Source organism: Chaetodon trifascialis, chromosome 12, assembly GCF_039877785.1.
Source record: "Chaetodon trifascialis isolate fChaTrf1 chromosome 12, fChaTrf1.hap1, whole genome shotgun sequence".
In the NCBI taxonomy this organism is placed as follows: Eukaryota; Metazoa; Chordata; class Actinopteri; order Chaetodontiformes; family Chaetodontidae; genus Chaetodon; species Chaetodon trifascialis.
Window position 1 is genome coordinate 21,524,344 of NC_092067.1, and position 14,054 is coordinate 21,538,397.

At 43.0% G+C, this 14,054-nt stretch overlaps 1 protein-coding gene across 1 annotated transcript in view; it reads right to left on the minus strand.

The window, feature by feature from the left end:
• ptpn4a (protein tyrosine phosphatase non-receptor type 4a) overlaps positions 1-13,331 on the minus strand; it is a 62,162-nt gene extending 48,831 nt beyond the window's left edge. Inside the window, exon 1 of the mRNA XM_070975997.1 lies at positions 12,808-13,331. The gene's annotated coding sequence lies outside the window, so the exon portion shown is untranslated. The remainder of the gene's footprint in view (positions 1-12,807) is intronic.
• Positions 13,332-14,054: the final 723 nt, after the last annotated feature.

Below are 14,054 nucleotides of genomic sequence, written 5' to 3' on the forward strand. Positions count from 1 at the left end.
CTGCACATCCTGCTGCTGATAGAGGTTTTACTAAAATGTGTCTATATTATCAATGCCTCCAAAAGGTCAATTGCTCAGGGACTGGAAAGAGATTGCCTGATTTATTTTTTTTTTACTCACTTTCTCTCAGAAAAATTACAATGCAGCCTAATTTCTAGGTTTATGTACATTAGAGACACTTAGCAAACTTGAAATTAAGAATAGATAAAATGCCGTTATATGATACAGAAAAGAAAATGAAAATATATACAGACACTGCAACAGGAAAGGAAACTTTAATTTCCCACCTGGATGCATGCAAATGGTTCCTACCTTGGCCTACAAATGCACAGTGACCTATGCGACTGTAATATGTGCACACACAAGTTTGCAAAAATGCCCATTGTTAAACCCACAACACCTCACAACCATGTGGGGACAGGAAAATCGCTTCTGCCTTTCGTGGTACATGACCAAAACCTCACACATATATACGTAAGTATACACACAGTAACACCCACAAGCCATAAATTGTATATGTGCCTTCAGCAGCAAAGTTCATTCTCAGAGAAGCACTTCTTGCCTTCAATGTTTTTGTTTTTTTTTGTTTTGTACCTGGCGTGGCCGGTCTGTGCCGGTGTGCCCACGGACTGCACATACTGTGGGCTCACAGTCTACTCTACTCTGCTGATGAAAGGGATTCTGCTCGCTACATAATTTAGGAAACCTGAAGCTCTGTGTAAGTTTTACACTGTGCCACGCCTCTCTCCCTCCCTCTACATTATTTTGTGAGGATAGCCATCTTTTTAAGTCAAAACTGCTTCAACAGTAATATCTCAGACAGAAACGATGGTCTGCTTGCGGCTTCAGAAAACCCACCGTTTATGTTGGGTGTGGTTGGATGTTCGATTGCTGCTGCTCTGTCTGTGCACTCTCTTACACACACACACACACACACACACACACATTCAACATGTGTTTCATCCTTAAGAGCTGCTAGATTATGGCAAAAAATCCTATTCACTGAAACTTCATGCAATTATTGGATTTCTTAAAAAAAAACAAAACTGTGGATTTCCTTGAATTTTAAATAGAATTCAACTGAAAAACAAAGTATGGTCTTATAACAATTACATAATAGAGATATTTTAACGTGTGCAATAAAAATAAATACATATTTTATATATGATGTTTTTATTTGTAATATAGAATGAGAGAAAGGATTGCTGAAATCCTTTTTGGTCACACCAAGCACCCGTAACATAATAGCATGAATGGACATGCATCCAAATCCAAGCAGCAGCTCACTTGACCGCCGTTAGCTGCCCCAAAGATTTCACTGCCTGGCTGAGGGGGAGTTTGGGCTTTCAGGGAGGGGTGAAAAGAGCATGATAACTGTTGGAAGCTAAAATAAAATTTGACTAATGGCCAAGCCCCATGATCCACCATGTTGCTTTTTATGGCACATTTACTAGTGAGACAGGAGAACGGTTCTGACCCTCCAGTGCTGTGATTCAACCCTAGAATTTCTGTAGGTGGGGGGAAAAACGGATATAACTTTGCCAACACACAGGGGACATGGCTGGTAGTGCTATGAACGCTCAAGATACAAGACCTTGAAAACATCCAAATACAAAATCAATAAACTTAACATCCTTAAAGTGGATTAACTGCAAACCATATACCCACAGAGCTAAAGAGCCAGAAGCCCTGCTGCAACACAGGCAATTGATGATTAATCAGCTTGTTTGAATGTCTCATATAGCTCATATAACAAGAAGCATGTGAGTGGGAGAGGTGTCAGGGGATGTCTCTATACCACTGGCTGTATGAAGAGGTGAAGATGAAGAGATGGAGGTAGGTGGAACACATTGTGGTTGGTAAACAGGGCCAAAACAGGAAAGCGTGGGCCCACCTGACAATCACCTCACAGCCTGTAAAATGTTTCCACGCTGTAGAAAATAAGGTTTGCTGCTGCGGAAAAAAACTGAGACAGCGATTAGTTGCTTTTTTGCAGGTCCCAAGGTTAGAGGCAGAAATGTGTGCCTGGATTAATCCCTTTCAAGGCCACAGTTTGCTTCATACAAAACACCAAGGTGCATGCTCAAGCAGCTGATACAAATCCCCCATCATCAGGCTTTTTTAAGTGACGTTTTTTTTCTGCTAACATCACTCAACACAGCGCACCGTCGAAGCCCTGACACAGTAATGACGGCCTTTTCCTCACACAACCTGTGCTGCTTTGATAAAAAGTACCGAGCCCCAATAACGTGCCATGGTTTACCAAACTGTAACTGGTCTGCCTGAATGTGGCCAGAACGCTGTGCTGCACAGCTTGAGTGTTAATGAGAATCAGGTCAAATATTGCTGTTTGTGCAGAAGTTGTGCATAATGTCGTGGTTTAAATATTAATAATGTCTTTGTTGTCTACCACATAACAGAACACCCAGCCTCTTGCGCTGACATAAAATCAGTTGAGGTGAGCCACACGAGTATGTACAAATATATCAAACATAAGCCATTGCTACATGGTTGATTCTGTGCTTTTGCAGAATTTTGCATGTTTACTGTGAAATAACACTGGTAATGTACATATACCACATGTTCTTTGTAGCTTTAGAAATGTTATATATATAGGCCATCACAGGTTGTGTATTTGTGATAGTGTTACTAAGCAGATGGCATTTGCTCTGCAGCCTTGACCTGATATACAACCTCAAACCGGGTTTCACAAACATGGGTTAAACAGTGCTTGATTTAGCCTGTTCTGCATTAATCTGATTTTACAAAAGAAGATTAGTGCAACCCCAGACCTAAGTGAGGGCTTAAATGAACCAATGAAACAGATTCAACTTCAGAGTAATGCTGTTATATAGCAGTATGCAGTATAAAGCAATGCATATAGACTAGAAATGTTGAGAAAATGGAGAAGAAGCAACCACACGCTGACATTTTGTTGTTGTAATGTTTGGCTGTAGGGCAACATTTATCATCTGACCACATTACGTACTTAATCCAGGTGAGCACCTGCTCTTGTTATAATCTAAACTCTTTCTGTGAAATCCCTCTAAATGCTTTTGTTTTGGTCCAATTGTACGTAAGCACAACAGTTGATTAATGAGTTGATCAATGAAAGAGTGTATTTGTTACATTCCCGCAGACAATTTATCAACTCCTCTAAAAATCTATATACTGTAATTACACTGAAACACAGCTGGTCATATTGCAAGATATTTAGTATCTAAATAAGGGCCAGTCCTCAACTGTAGCATCTGAGATTGGGCCTCATTTGGCCTGAGGAACAAACTGTTAAGTAAAATTACTGCCACTGCTCATAGTGATGGCTTAGCTCAGTGTTAATCAGTTGCTAGGTTAATGCTTGAGCAAGAGGTGTTGAAATATGCACAGACTCCTCGTCCTGTAATTAATGCGTCTTAGATTAAAGTGCCCAACAAATGTCATGTATTGTGTCCTCTTGCTAGTAGCTTCCATGCTGGGATAGCGCAGCCGTGAGTCAGCCAGAGCCGGCCCCCTGCCTCATGCTGAAATCAGAGAAACCACAAGAATGTAACAGCTTCTGTTATTATCCCTCCCTGCTGCCTCGCTGCCTGATAGCCTGCCCTAGAAAATAGTGGCGAAGCTGCCTGTTTCTCCCTCTCTTTCTCTGACACACACACACACACACACACACACACACACACACACACACACACACACACACACACACACACACACACACACACACACACACACACACACACACACACACACACACACACACACACACACACAAAATCTTGTTCTCATGTTCTCTCTGTCCTCTAGTTCTCATCTCTGACACACACGCACACATACACACATGCGCGCACACACACACAGATTCTCTCAGGGTATGGCTGTCCATTTTGCTTATGTTCTTTCTGCACGCACAGATACTGTACATAAGCTCATACACACAAACACACACGAGCGTGCGCACACACGCTCACACACACAGGATCTGACAGTGCAAAATCACATAAACTGCAATTTGTTTTTCCTACTGAGAATTGGTGCAAACCCAGGGCAGTCAGACATGTAGAAACATCTAGACAAATGCCCACAGAAAAACCGAGCTGCTGCAGTGCAGAACAAGCCAGCAGACACACAATAAAAGAGACTGACATTTTGACAGACCGTCCAATGTGTTGCTCTGAGATTCAGCGACTCAGGGCTCACAGCACCTTCATAAACTTTTATCAGTGTTACTATTTTTATAACACAATGGATAAGCACATTTTAACAATCCAGTGTGTTAGCTAGCATGCCAACCACTTTTTAATCTACATCATGTCACATTTCAGCTGTAAATTCATCCCTCAATAGCTACAAACTCAGTCTAGTTTATGCTATCAATACCAAGCTAACATTCAGTGAGATTACGAGTCCTTATTTAAGTCACCCCACCAAACAGCTACATTTGTGTTAGCCAGTCATAGAGCAATATAAGACAACTAACATTAGCTTGCTATGGTTAGCTAACTTTTTATGCTAAGGTTACTGCAGCTGTGCCAGCTGCAACACAGTCTTACTGTGGTGGTCTGATTTCCTTCTTGCAGGCAAAATGAAGCCTATCGTTACTAATTTTAAAGCGTGCTTATTCAAATGCTTCATTAAATTTTACATTATGCAGATCATACATTGAGTCACTGCTCTCTCAAATCTTGAACCTCCACTGAATCCCTGTTTTCCCTGTAAGACAAACATGTTTGAGATAAACCCTTTCCAGACATTTCTGGCTTAAAGTGATGGCATTTTGGCATTTAAAGACAGGCCTCATCACAGAAATGTTCTGTCAGGGTTCTATTCAAACATATATTTGCCATTTTGTGATATAAATCCATTTGGGGTAAATTATCTTTACTAATATTGTGATATTAATTTCAACCGATGGCCCAGCCCGCAAACAGACACACTCCAGATCCCTCTCTCCTCCTGGCATCAACTATCGAATTGGGGGGAAAAATAAAAAAGCAAAGGACACTTCTGCGGGATGTTATAAATTCTACTTGTGCTGTCTTGAAGCATGTTTGCAAAATGAAATTTAAGGGTCGATGGAGGCGTGATTTACTGTGAAAAAGTCAGCTAGAGGAAAGGATTAGTCCTATCCTCAGGCTGAATAAAAGCTGAGGAAGGTTGGGCCCAGGTGTCAACAAAAGAGCACAGGGAGGTGATCCAAGTTCACGTGGGTGGACACACCCTCCTAAAAAGCATGCCCATCAGCCTTTGAAACCAGATCTCCCTGCACATGCTGCCTGTCCCTTCCCTCACTGTGAGATGATGGACATTTTCGCAGTCCCCACCCACATTCAGCACATGTATGTTGACCACACAGGAGAAATTATTGAGAGACATTAATTGCAAACTGCTTTGTTTTGAAAAAGGTGTTCATGGAGAGTGTAGGGTGAAAGACCAGTGAGGATAAAAAGAAATGGATGGATAGAAAACAAGGCCAACAGAGAGAGGAGAAACTGGAAGCAGTATGAAATTGAATCAGCAGCACTAATGTCCAGCGTTTGCAGACTGCTCTTTATGGTCTTGTTTGAGTTGGACGTGGAAACGTATTGCGCTTCCTCCACTTATCTCCAAGCAAAACAAGTGGCGGATAAAACAAGGTTTTACCATGTAAACTGTTGACGTTCCAGAAATAACCTTGTCAAGTGTCACACAAAAACATGCCGCATGTCTGAAAAAGAAGGCAGGAAACTGGATGTTTAGAAACAATATAAGAGCCCCTGCTTCTGTTTTTTTAATAAACAACAGAACCAAAATGTGAATCATTTACTGTCACTCACGCTGCTCATTGGTAAAAGCAGGCCTTGTTCTGACTGGGACAAAAGGATTATTTCATGTTGGAAATAGTTCTATAACCACTGATGTCACCACTTTTTAGCTCCACAATTGCAGTAATTTAATCTAGTTAAACTCAGGAAAAAAACCTTTGTAAACTAGCACTTCTCTGTAACCCCAACTGGCCACATTTCGTCTCGATCTTAGATCAGAAATGATGAAACCTTGGTAATTTTTTCAAGAGGGGGGCACAGCAGAATAAGGCAAGCAATCCATTTTTGGCTCTGACCCCCTGTTCTTAAGCAACTGTGTCCTTTGACCTCCTGAGGTATTCAAGGCTCTTTAAGCAGCTGTTTCAAAGGCAGACCTGAGGCTCTGAAGCTGACACACACACACACACACACACACACACACACACACACACACACACACACACACACACACACACACACACACACACACACACACACACACACACACGCACGCACACACGCACTAAGCTCAGGTTGCACAAGCAGCAGATTATAATAGGCACATGGCAATAGATCTACAACTCTTTGCTGAGCGTATCACAATACACCATAAGGAAATGGTGTGTCAGTGGATGTGTAAATGTGCATAGAAGAGCATGGATTGCTGCGTTTCTGTGTACAGTATATGCGTTTTGGGGTATGTGGGGAGGAGGATAGTGAAGGAAAGGACAGGCCAAAACACGCAGTGGAGCATAACTCTTGAGTGAAGAGTTAGGAGCCAGCTGTACTCACATACCTGAGGAATGTAAAGGTGGAGGTGGGGCTGCACTGGAGAAGAGTCCTCGCATTCAGAAGAAAAATGTTTAGGCATGATCATATCATCCAGTGCTTATTCTATAATAATATAATGACATGGAGCAGTGGTGGCCAGGGAGGACTGATCTCATCATCTTACCCCAAATGACAGTCTGAGGGCAGTTTGCATCTGAAAGACTCGCTCTTGTTTAAGACGCTTGACCAAGATTGATTCACTAATTCCCGACATTTGCGCATTACTTTTATCTAACTGCATTTCTAGTGTGTGTTTAGATTCAAATAAACCAAACCCTGTGCCCAAATTCAACGGACGGCTTCCCTGAAAAGTCAAACATGATCATATCACTCTCCGAGCAGCTTGCCAACACACTTAAGCGAGGGGGAGTGGTCGCGCAGCACTGACGGCAGCACAGTCACCATTTTGCTAAGAAAATCCACAACACCACAAACTGACGGCGCAGTGTCCCGCTGCGTGCAAGCGTTATCTCTACTACGCAAGACGAACACACTTAACATCTCTTTCATTTGCTTTGCTAACGTTTGCGCACACTTTTAAACTAAACTCCATCGTATCAGTGTGTTGCTCACAAACACGTCAACAAGCATCAAAAATCTACTACTGTTTCACCTATTCCACCCCCCCATTGGTGCCAACCACTTACCCCTGTCCCCTTCTCTTTATATGCCTGTCCGGCCCCCCTTTTCGCCCATTCCTCCATTTACATGAAGGTCATCTCTGTTTCCATCCATCTCATACCCGGTGATCATCAACGATCATGTTAATCCTTTAATGACTTTATGTTGCACTGTCTTAATCCAACCTCTGCAAGGCTAGCTAAATCTATCTCACAGCCTCTAAATTATAATCCAGCTATCTTTATCTCCTGGCTCCGTTGGCATAATCTAGCCCTGCATTTTTCAGAAACTGGGTTAGAACACACAAGTGACTCATAATAGGGCTGATACAGATGATGAATTACAACAGATATCTAGAGCCTCTATTTATGTCGCCAAGGCCTACAGGCTTGTGTGCTAGTGGAGTAAAAAGTAAATTTCACTGAATAAATCAGAGCATTTTTGAGTCATTTTGTAGATGTAGGTCCAGGAAAACCAAACACAGAGATGGAAAGAGCCCACGGAAGAGATGTGAATGCGATATGCTCTGCAACTTTTAGCACACCTGAGTAAGAAATAGGAGGTCTGTCTCTAGCTCCTCTTTCTGGCTGGATAACGTGCTGTTTCAGCTAATCAAACCATTATGACTGCCAACTAACTGAGAACACCATTACCATAATGTGCAGCTTCATCTGATTAGTTCAGCATGATCCAGATATGCCAGAGAGAGAGAGAGAGAGAGAGAGAGAGAGAGAGAGAGAGAGAGAGAGAGAGAGAGAGAGAGAGAGAGAGAGAGAGAGAGAGAAGGGGAAGGAATAGAAGAGGTGACCCTGATCTGACAATAACACATCTAAAATAAAATCTTAAAAAGGAACAGAGAAAGGAGAACTAAAACCGCTACAAGCTCGGGTTCCATGAAACGGTGTTCCTGAGTCATTTAATGGTTTTCATAGAAATGGCCCTCAGTCACAAGCCTCAGAACATTCTTATACAGGCATGAAGAATCACTGCCTCAATATGTAAACATGTGAATCTTCTCCTCCATTTCCTGAACAATATTGTGACCACTGGCTACAATTCTAAAAGCCTGACAGATGCATCCACGTGAAGCTGTTGTTCTTTGCTACCAGTCAAAACCCAAGTGTCAGTATTAATATGGCAGGACTTGCTTTCAATTTTGGAAGTCTAGATCTGTCAAGGCACCTTCATCCTGGCATTCTGTAGCTGTGGTATCTTGCACAGAATAAACACAGCTGTGTTTGGGGCTTGGGAGATGATTTTCGCTAAAGAGTTGTGCCATATCCGCCCCAGCAACAGACCACTAACTAGCTGCCTTTCTGAGAGCTATCTGGCTGGATATTTATCTGAATGGAGGGCTATTCACTTGTAGACTGCCAGTCAGTCAGACAGAAAGTGCTGGAGTTCAGGACAATGGTGGTGATCTAAGAGTCCTACCAGCCTGTGCCACGTAAGGCACAATTGTACTGTGCCAAATTAATTATATTTGCAAATATATGGTGACTATTTTGCCTCATATTTCAGAATAATGAGTAATTTCCCGTCATGTAATTACTGATGCAAGATGCACGACATTTGAGGAGTAACAGCAGAGTTGGTGTAGAACCACAGTTAACTGAAATGGCTGAAGTCTGTCTATCAAGCGATCTGCATACTGCGCAAACAGGACTGTGAGCTTTCCAAAGGGTTACGGGCAGGCAGCTGGTCCTCTTGGTTAAACATGAACAGGCTGCTCTTTGACAGGGCTGTCACCTACAGTCAGCCTGGTCTCACTCGAATAAAAACTCAAAGTGAAACATGCAAAAGTGTGATTCTTAATAATTAAGCCATTCATTTGCATATGGGGGGTTAGGGTTAGGGTACACTACATTTAGAGAGAATAAAAAAACTGTGCTATGGTGACAGAAGTGAAAGTTAATTAATACCAACAGGTTTCCTTTTCATAGCTCTTCTGGCAATCGAGCCTACTAAAGCGAGATACGCGAATTCAAGCATCTTTGAAGCCTGATAATATATCTTGCCTGCAGCACCCAGCCAGCAGACTTCTCACCAACACTGTCAGTTAACACCAATACTAAGCTGTCAGCACTACTGAGCACCATGCTGAGGGTGTGCCTTTTCAACGTCGAGACAAACCAGACATAAGGTGTCAGGCAAAGATAGAGAGAAAAGAGGAAGAGTAGACGAGTCAAAGCAAAGAGGTGAGAAGAAAGCGAGAAAGGAAGACGCTGAAGCTCAGGGTGCATAAAGATGACATCCCGCTGGACTGACACAATTATGAGACTAAAGACAATTCCAAAACATCTTATATACGTCAGGAAATGGTATTTTGTCTCATGGCTTTGTCCATTCATTTTGCACAAGCTCAACTAAACACTGGCTTCTTGTTTGAAACAGAGAGGCAGAATATAAGCCAGTAATGTTCCACACATTCTCTACCGTTCTGTGCTCCCACAGTGTACACACATCTCTGCCTTTCAAACCGGCAAGAACAATGGCTGACCTTTGACTTCTTTGCTATGTGGGCTGGTTTATGATGTTTAAGCAGGAAGCTGTCATCTTTATGCATCTTCACTACAGCCACCGGCCAAACTTGTGGAGACACATCTGCATGAGGGTAAATTGATGGTGAAAGGTCTAAGGACATCAAAGTGGACATGAATTTGCTGGACCTCCTTCCTGACCACATTAATACTAATAAAAACAGCCTAAAGCTTGCACCCTTCAACCAAAGCATTACAGATGTAGTGCTAGCAGAAAAACAGAATTATTCAACACTGTTCCTCACTTAACAGCTTTTTCAGCTCCAACTGAAACAACAGAATATCATCGAGTGATGGATCAGGGAGAAAGTTCTCACAGAAACTCTAAAGGTAACCTTATTTTTGCCTTTGGTGTCAAGCTTAAGGCAATGTTGACCAACAGTTTCTCAAACAGTTGTGCACATAAAGTATTACGGGCCTTCGGGCTACGCTCCAAGACTGAGAATAATTTCAACTAAAGCGAGGACAATTGGCAGAAATGATCAGCCAGTCGGTTTTTGGCAACTGCTAAACAACACAATTCTGAGGTTGACTAAGAACTGTCAAGAAAAAAAAAAGAAAGGGTAAATTACAATTTGCCTCCGCACCAAATCCGCAGTTAAATTTGCGCAAGCTGTCCTGGGATCTGATGATACTACCAAGTCCCAACTTGCTCCCATGGGATCTCCTTGACCCCTGCTACCAGGTGCAGTTTATCCCCATTATCCCTGCCACACCTGTGCCCCCTCTGTCTTCCAGCATCCATCCTCTCCTCACTTCTTCCCCTCACTTTTTCCTGTCTGTTCTCTCTCTGTGTGTGTGTGTGTGTGTGTGTGTGTGTGTGTGTGTGTGTGTGTGTGTGTGTGTGTGTGTGTGTGTGTGTGTGTGTGTCTCACACTCACTCACTCACTCACTCACTCACTCACTCACTCACTCACTCACTCACTCACTCACTCACACTCTTCTGCTGTACACCATGGGGATGGCAGGTTCAGGTGTGCTGCTCAAGCAAACCAGGGCCATTGCCATAGGCAATTTAATCTTCACCAGCTGAGTCCATCCACTCTTAAAACTCAGGACTTGTTCATATTTGGGCATAGCAGAAGCAAATAAATGTAAAGTTCACTCCAGGATTCTCCCCAGTTCACCATCTATGAATTCAGAGTGTGCACTGAAATAAAAACAGTCAGACCGCGTCTCACAAATCCATGAAAACAAACTCCGCTCTGCATTATTTAGTCGTGTTCTGCAAACAATCTGCCAACAGCACCACAGCACCATCAGAGATGCAATGTGCAGGATTGTGCCATTAAAGAAACCGAGTGTCTGACTCTCCTATCTTTACTCTGGCTTAGCTCAAAATCCACTGTTGCAAAATAATCCTTACTACCACAGCTTTAATATATAATATGGTGGCAATCAACAGCCTGGAATGGTGTCCCAAATAAAAATGTGCAACATGGCAGGCCTAATTCCCAAGATAAGTAGTTCAGCTTCAGCAACCATCAGCCTCAGACAGGGATTCCCAAAAGTATTCAGGTCAAGACCAACCACAAACATTAGGTCAAACACACCCATTTTCAGGACCCCCATCTGTTTAGTTGGATGCTATTGACAAAACAGTTGCTAATGTCCAATCTTACACATTAAAGAAAAAAGTAAAATCACAGAAAATACACAGCATTTTGGAGGCATGGGCGCCCCCATCACGGTTCCCTGGGGGTCCCAATCCTGGTCACACTTTTGGGGTTGCTGATTCAGAGACCACTTTGCAAACTGAAACCCAGCTCCTGGATTTCATTCACAATTCCCTCCTCTGCTGAGATCCCATTCAGAACCAGCTGCGTCTCCAAGCCATGCATCCAAAGCCACCGTGCAGTTTAGATCGAGGCGAAGACAAGAGGCAGCCAGGAGGGGAGAGATAGGGGCCAGACAAACAGGACAGAGCAGGGTCCATATGATCTCAGCAGCGGCAGCAGACTGGCAAGCAGCAGGCAGCAGAGGAGCCGACTGCGACCCAAAAGATGTGGCACGGATGGTGGAGGATTACGTCATCGACAAAAAGGAGGACGCCTCATCACAGCAAACCCTCACATCCATTACTTAACACCAAATAGTTCACAGCTTCTCGGTCAGCAGACATGAGTCCCTTTCTCTCATTTACTTTGCAAAAAAAAAGAAAAAAAAAAAAGGAACAATTACTGAAGGCTGGACAAGCAGAAGCAGGGTCGCAGTAAGCGGCTTATCCATACGGGCCCTCCCGCGTGACATTTTTAGGATGTGACACGTTCATGAGAAGGCTCGTAACAACCGGCGCTTCACCAATTATTGAGCAATGAATGACAAAACCCCTCACCAGCTTTATCTGAGGGGTCTGTATTCGCTGTGTCTACTCACCGCTGGTGCTATGTGGTGAAAGAAACACATTAACTCGGTCAACCAACACCGAACCACGACAGCTCAAATCACTCGATAATCACTAATTAATAGCTCTTTCATTTGATAAAGGGATGTCATCTTTAAAGCCACATACGTAACACAACTGGCGCCGCACTGGTCCCATTGAACGCCAACTGGACCCTGTCATTAAAGGGCTTATTGTACACTGTATACTGAATTTTCTAGTGACGGCCTATTTAACTTAATTAGAAATGTTGACTTGAGGGAGGTCGAACAAAGTTTTATTAATTCAATAAACCCTTAAACGCATACCAATACTGCGCACACTGGATTAGCTGTTTCGCTACGATGTATTGAATGGGCTCTGAAGCAGCTAGCTAACAAGCAAGCTACACAAACCCCTAGTTATTAAGGTTAGGGAATAAAATGTATATCCAAGGTTTCTCTTTCTTCCAGTGAGATCCCACTCGAACAGACATAACTGTAAAAACAAAACAGGCCCTTTGGATAAGCGTTATCCTAATGTTATTTCGCAACATTAGCCTTTTTAGCTGTGCGGGGAGCAACTTGGGTAAAAGTGACAGCGCTAAGCTAGCTAGCTAGCTAACGTCAGCTGGCTGTGAAAACTGGTGGCCTGTGAATGAGTCTTTTCTTACCGTCATAAACTGCTCCAGGGGCGTCCAGTTTTTAAGGAATATATTTTTTGTTGTATGAGGAAATGGTTTGTGTGGGGGCGATATAGCCCGAACATCCAAGATCAGTTCACCCGCTGCCGATGAAACCCAAGCATCATCATTATCACCGTCTTCATCAGTACTCGGAGTCCGGCGCTGCTTCACACACATCCATCCAGCAGAGCGGGGCCTCCTCCGGGCTCGACCATGCAACTGGCTCGGCGACGACGGATAATCCACAAGACGGGAGCCCCCGCAGTAACCATTGGCTAGACACGGCGACTAGCAGTCATTTCAGGTCGAGAGAATGAAAATATATTCCCACACAGGCGTAAAAATAAAGACACGTGATCAGCGAAAAGGTTACAAGTGAAAATATTTGAATATCAAATCACAGAATCGGCAAATGTCGCGTTTCTGACTTTCCCCAACATGAGCCTGTCCGTTGTAGTCAGCCTTCCCTGGTCTCTCTGCAGCTGCTTTGCCTGCCTGCCTTGCAGCACAGCAGCGATCAGCATAGCGACGTAATGGCGCAAACCGTGCGCACAGGGGCGGGGCCAGGGAGCGGGAGGCGCGCAGTTTGTTTTCGAGCGCACCGAAACAGAACCGCTCCAGGCAAACCATAATCTTAAATATTCCACATTAAACTGCACTGTAACCCTTATAAAGACCATAATGACAGTATGTATAATGTATTGCATAGCGTACAAATATGCAATTCAATGGAAAAGAAACACGTACATTTGTATACACACCCGCTGAATAATATTAAATTAGGTTCTGAATTGATAAAGCAGGTTGCATGTATTCTGACATGCATTGTTAAACTGTTTTGCATACCTTACATGTATTTGGATGCTCTATTTTTCTGTATAGGTCAAACACATCACAGGATGATAAATAAATACAATTAAATAAATAAAAATGTAATTCAATTTTGAAAAAGAAAATAAACTTTCTTAACTTTGTTTTCTTCGCTGTCAGCAGTGGGACTTCATGCCATTTTATTTCAGATACTGTAATGCCAACACACACTTGGATTTTAACTGGAGTGCATTATTAACTTGAATTTCATTTTGCAACAAGCCCTGTCCTTACATCAGTCTGAATTTCAGAATGAATACCAGTGTGACTTTTCTCTTTCACTTCAAGTCCAAGCCTGTCCATTCAGACTGAACGAGTCTGCAGCCCTGCCATTCATTGACACAGTTAAGGTAGTCACAAATTGT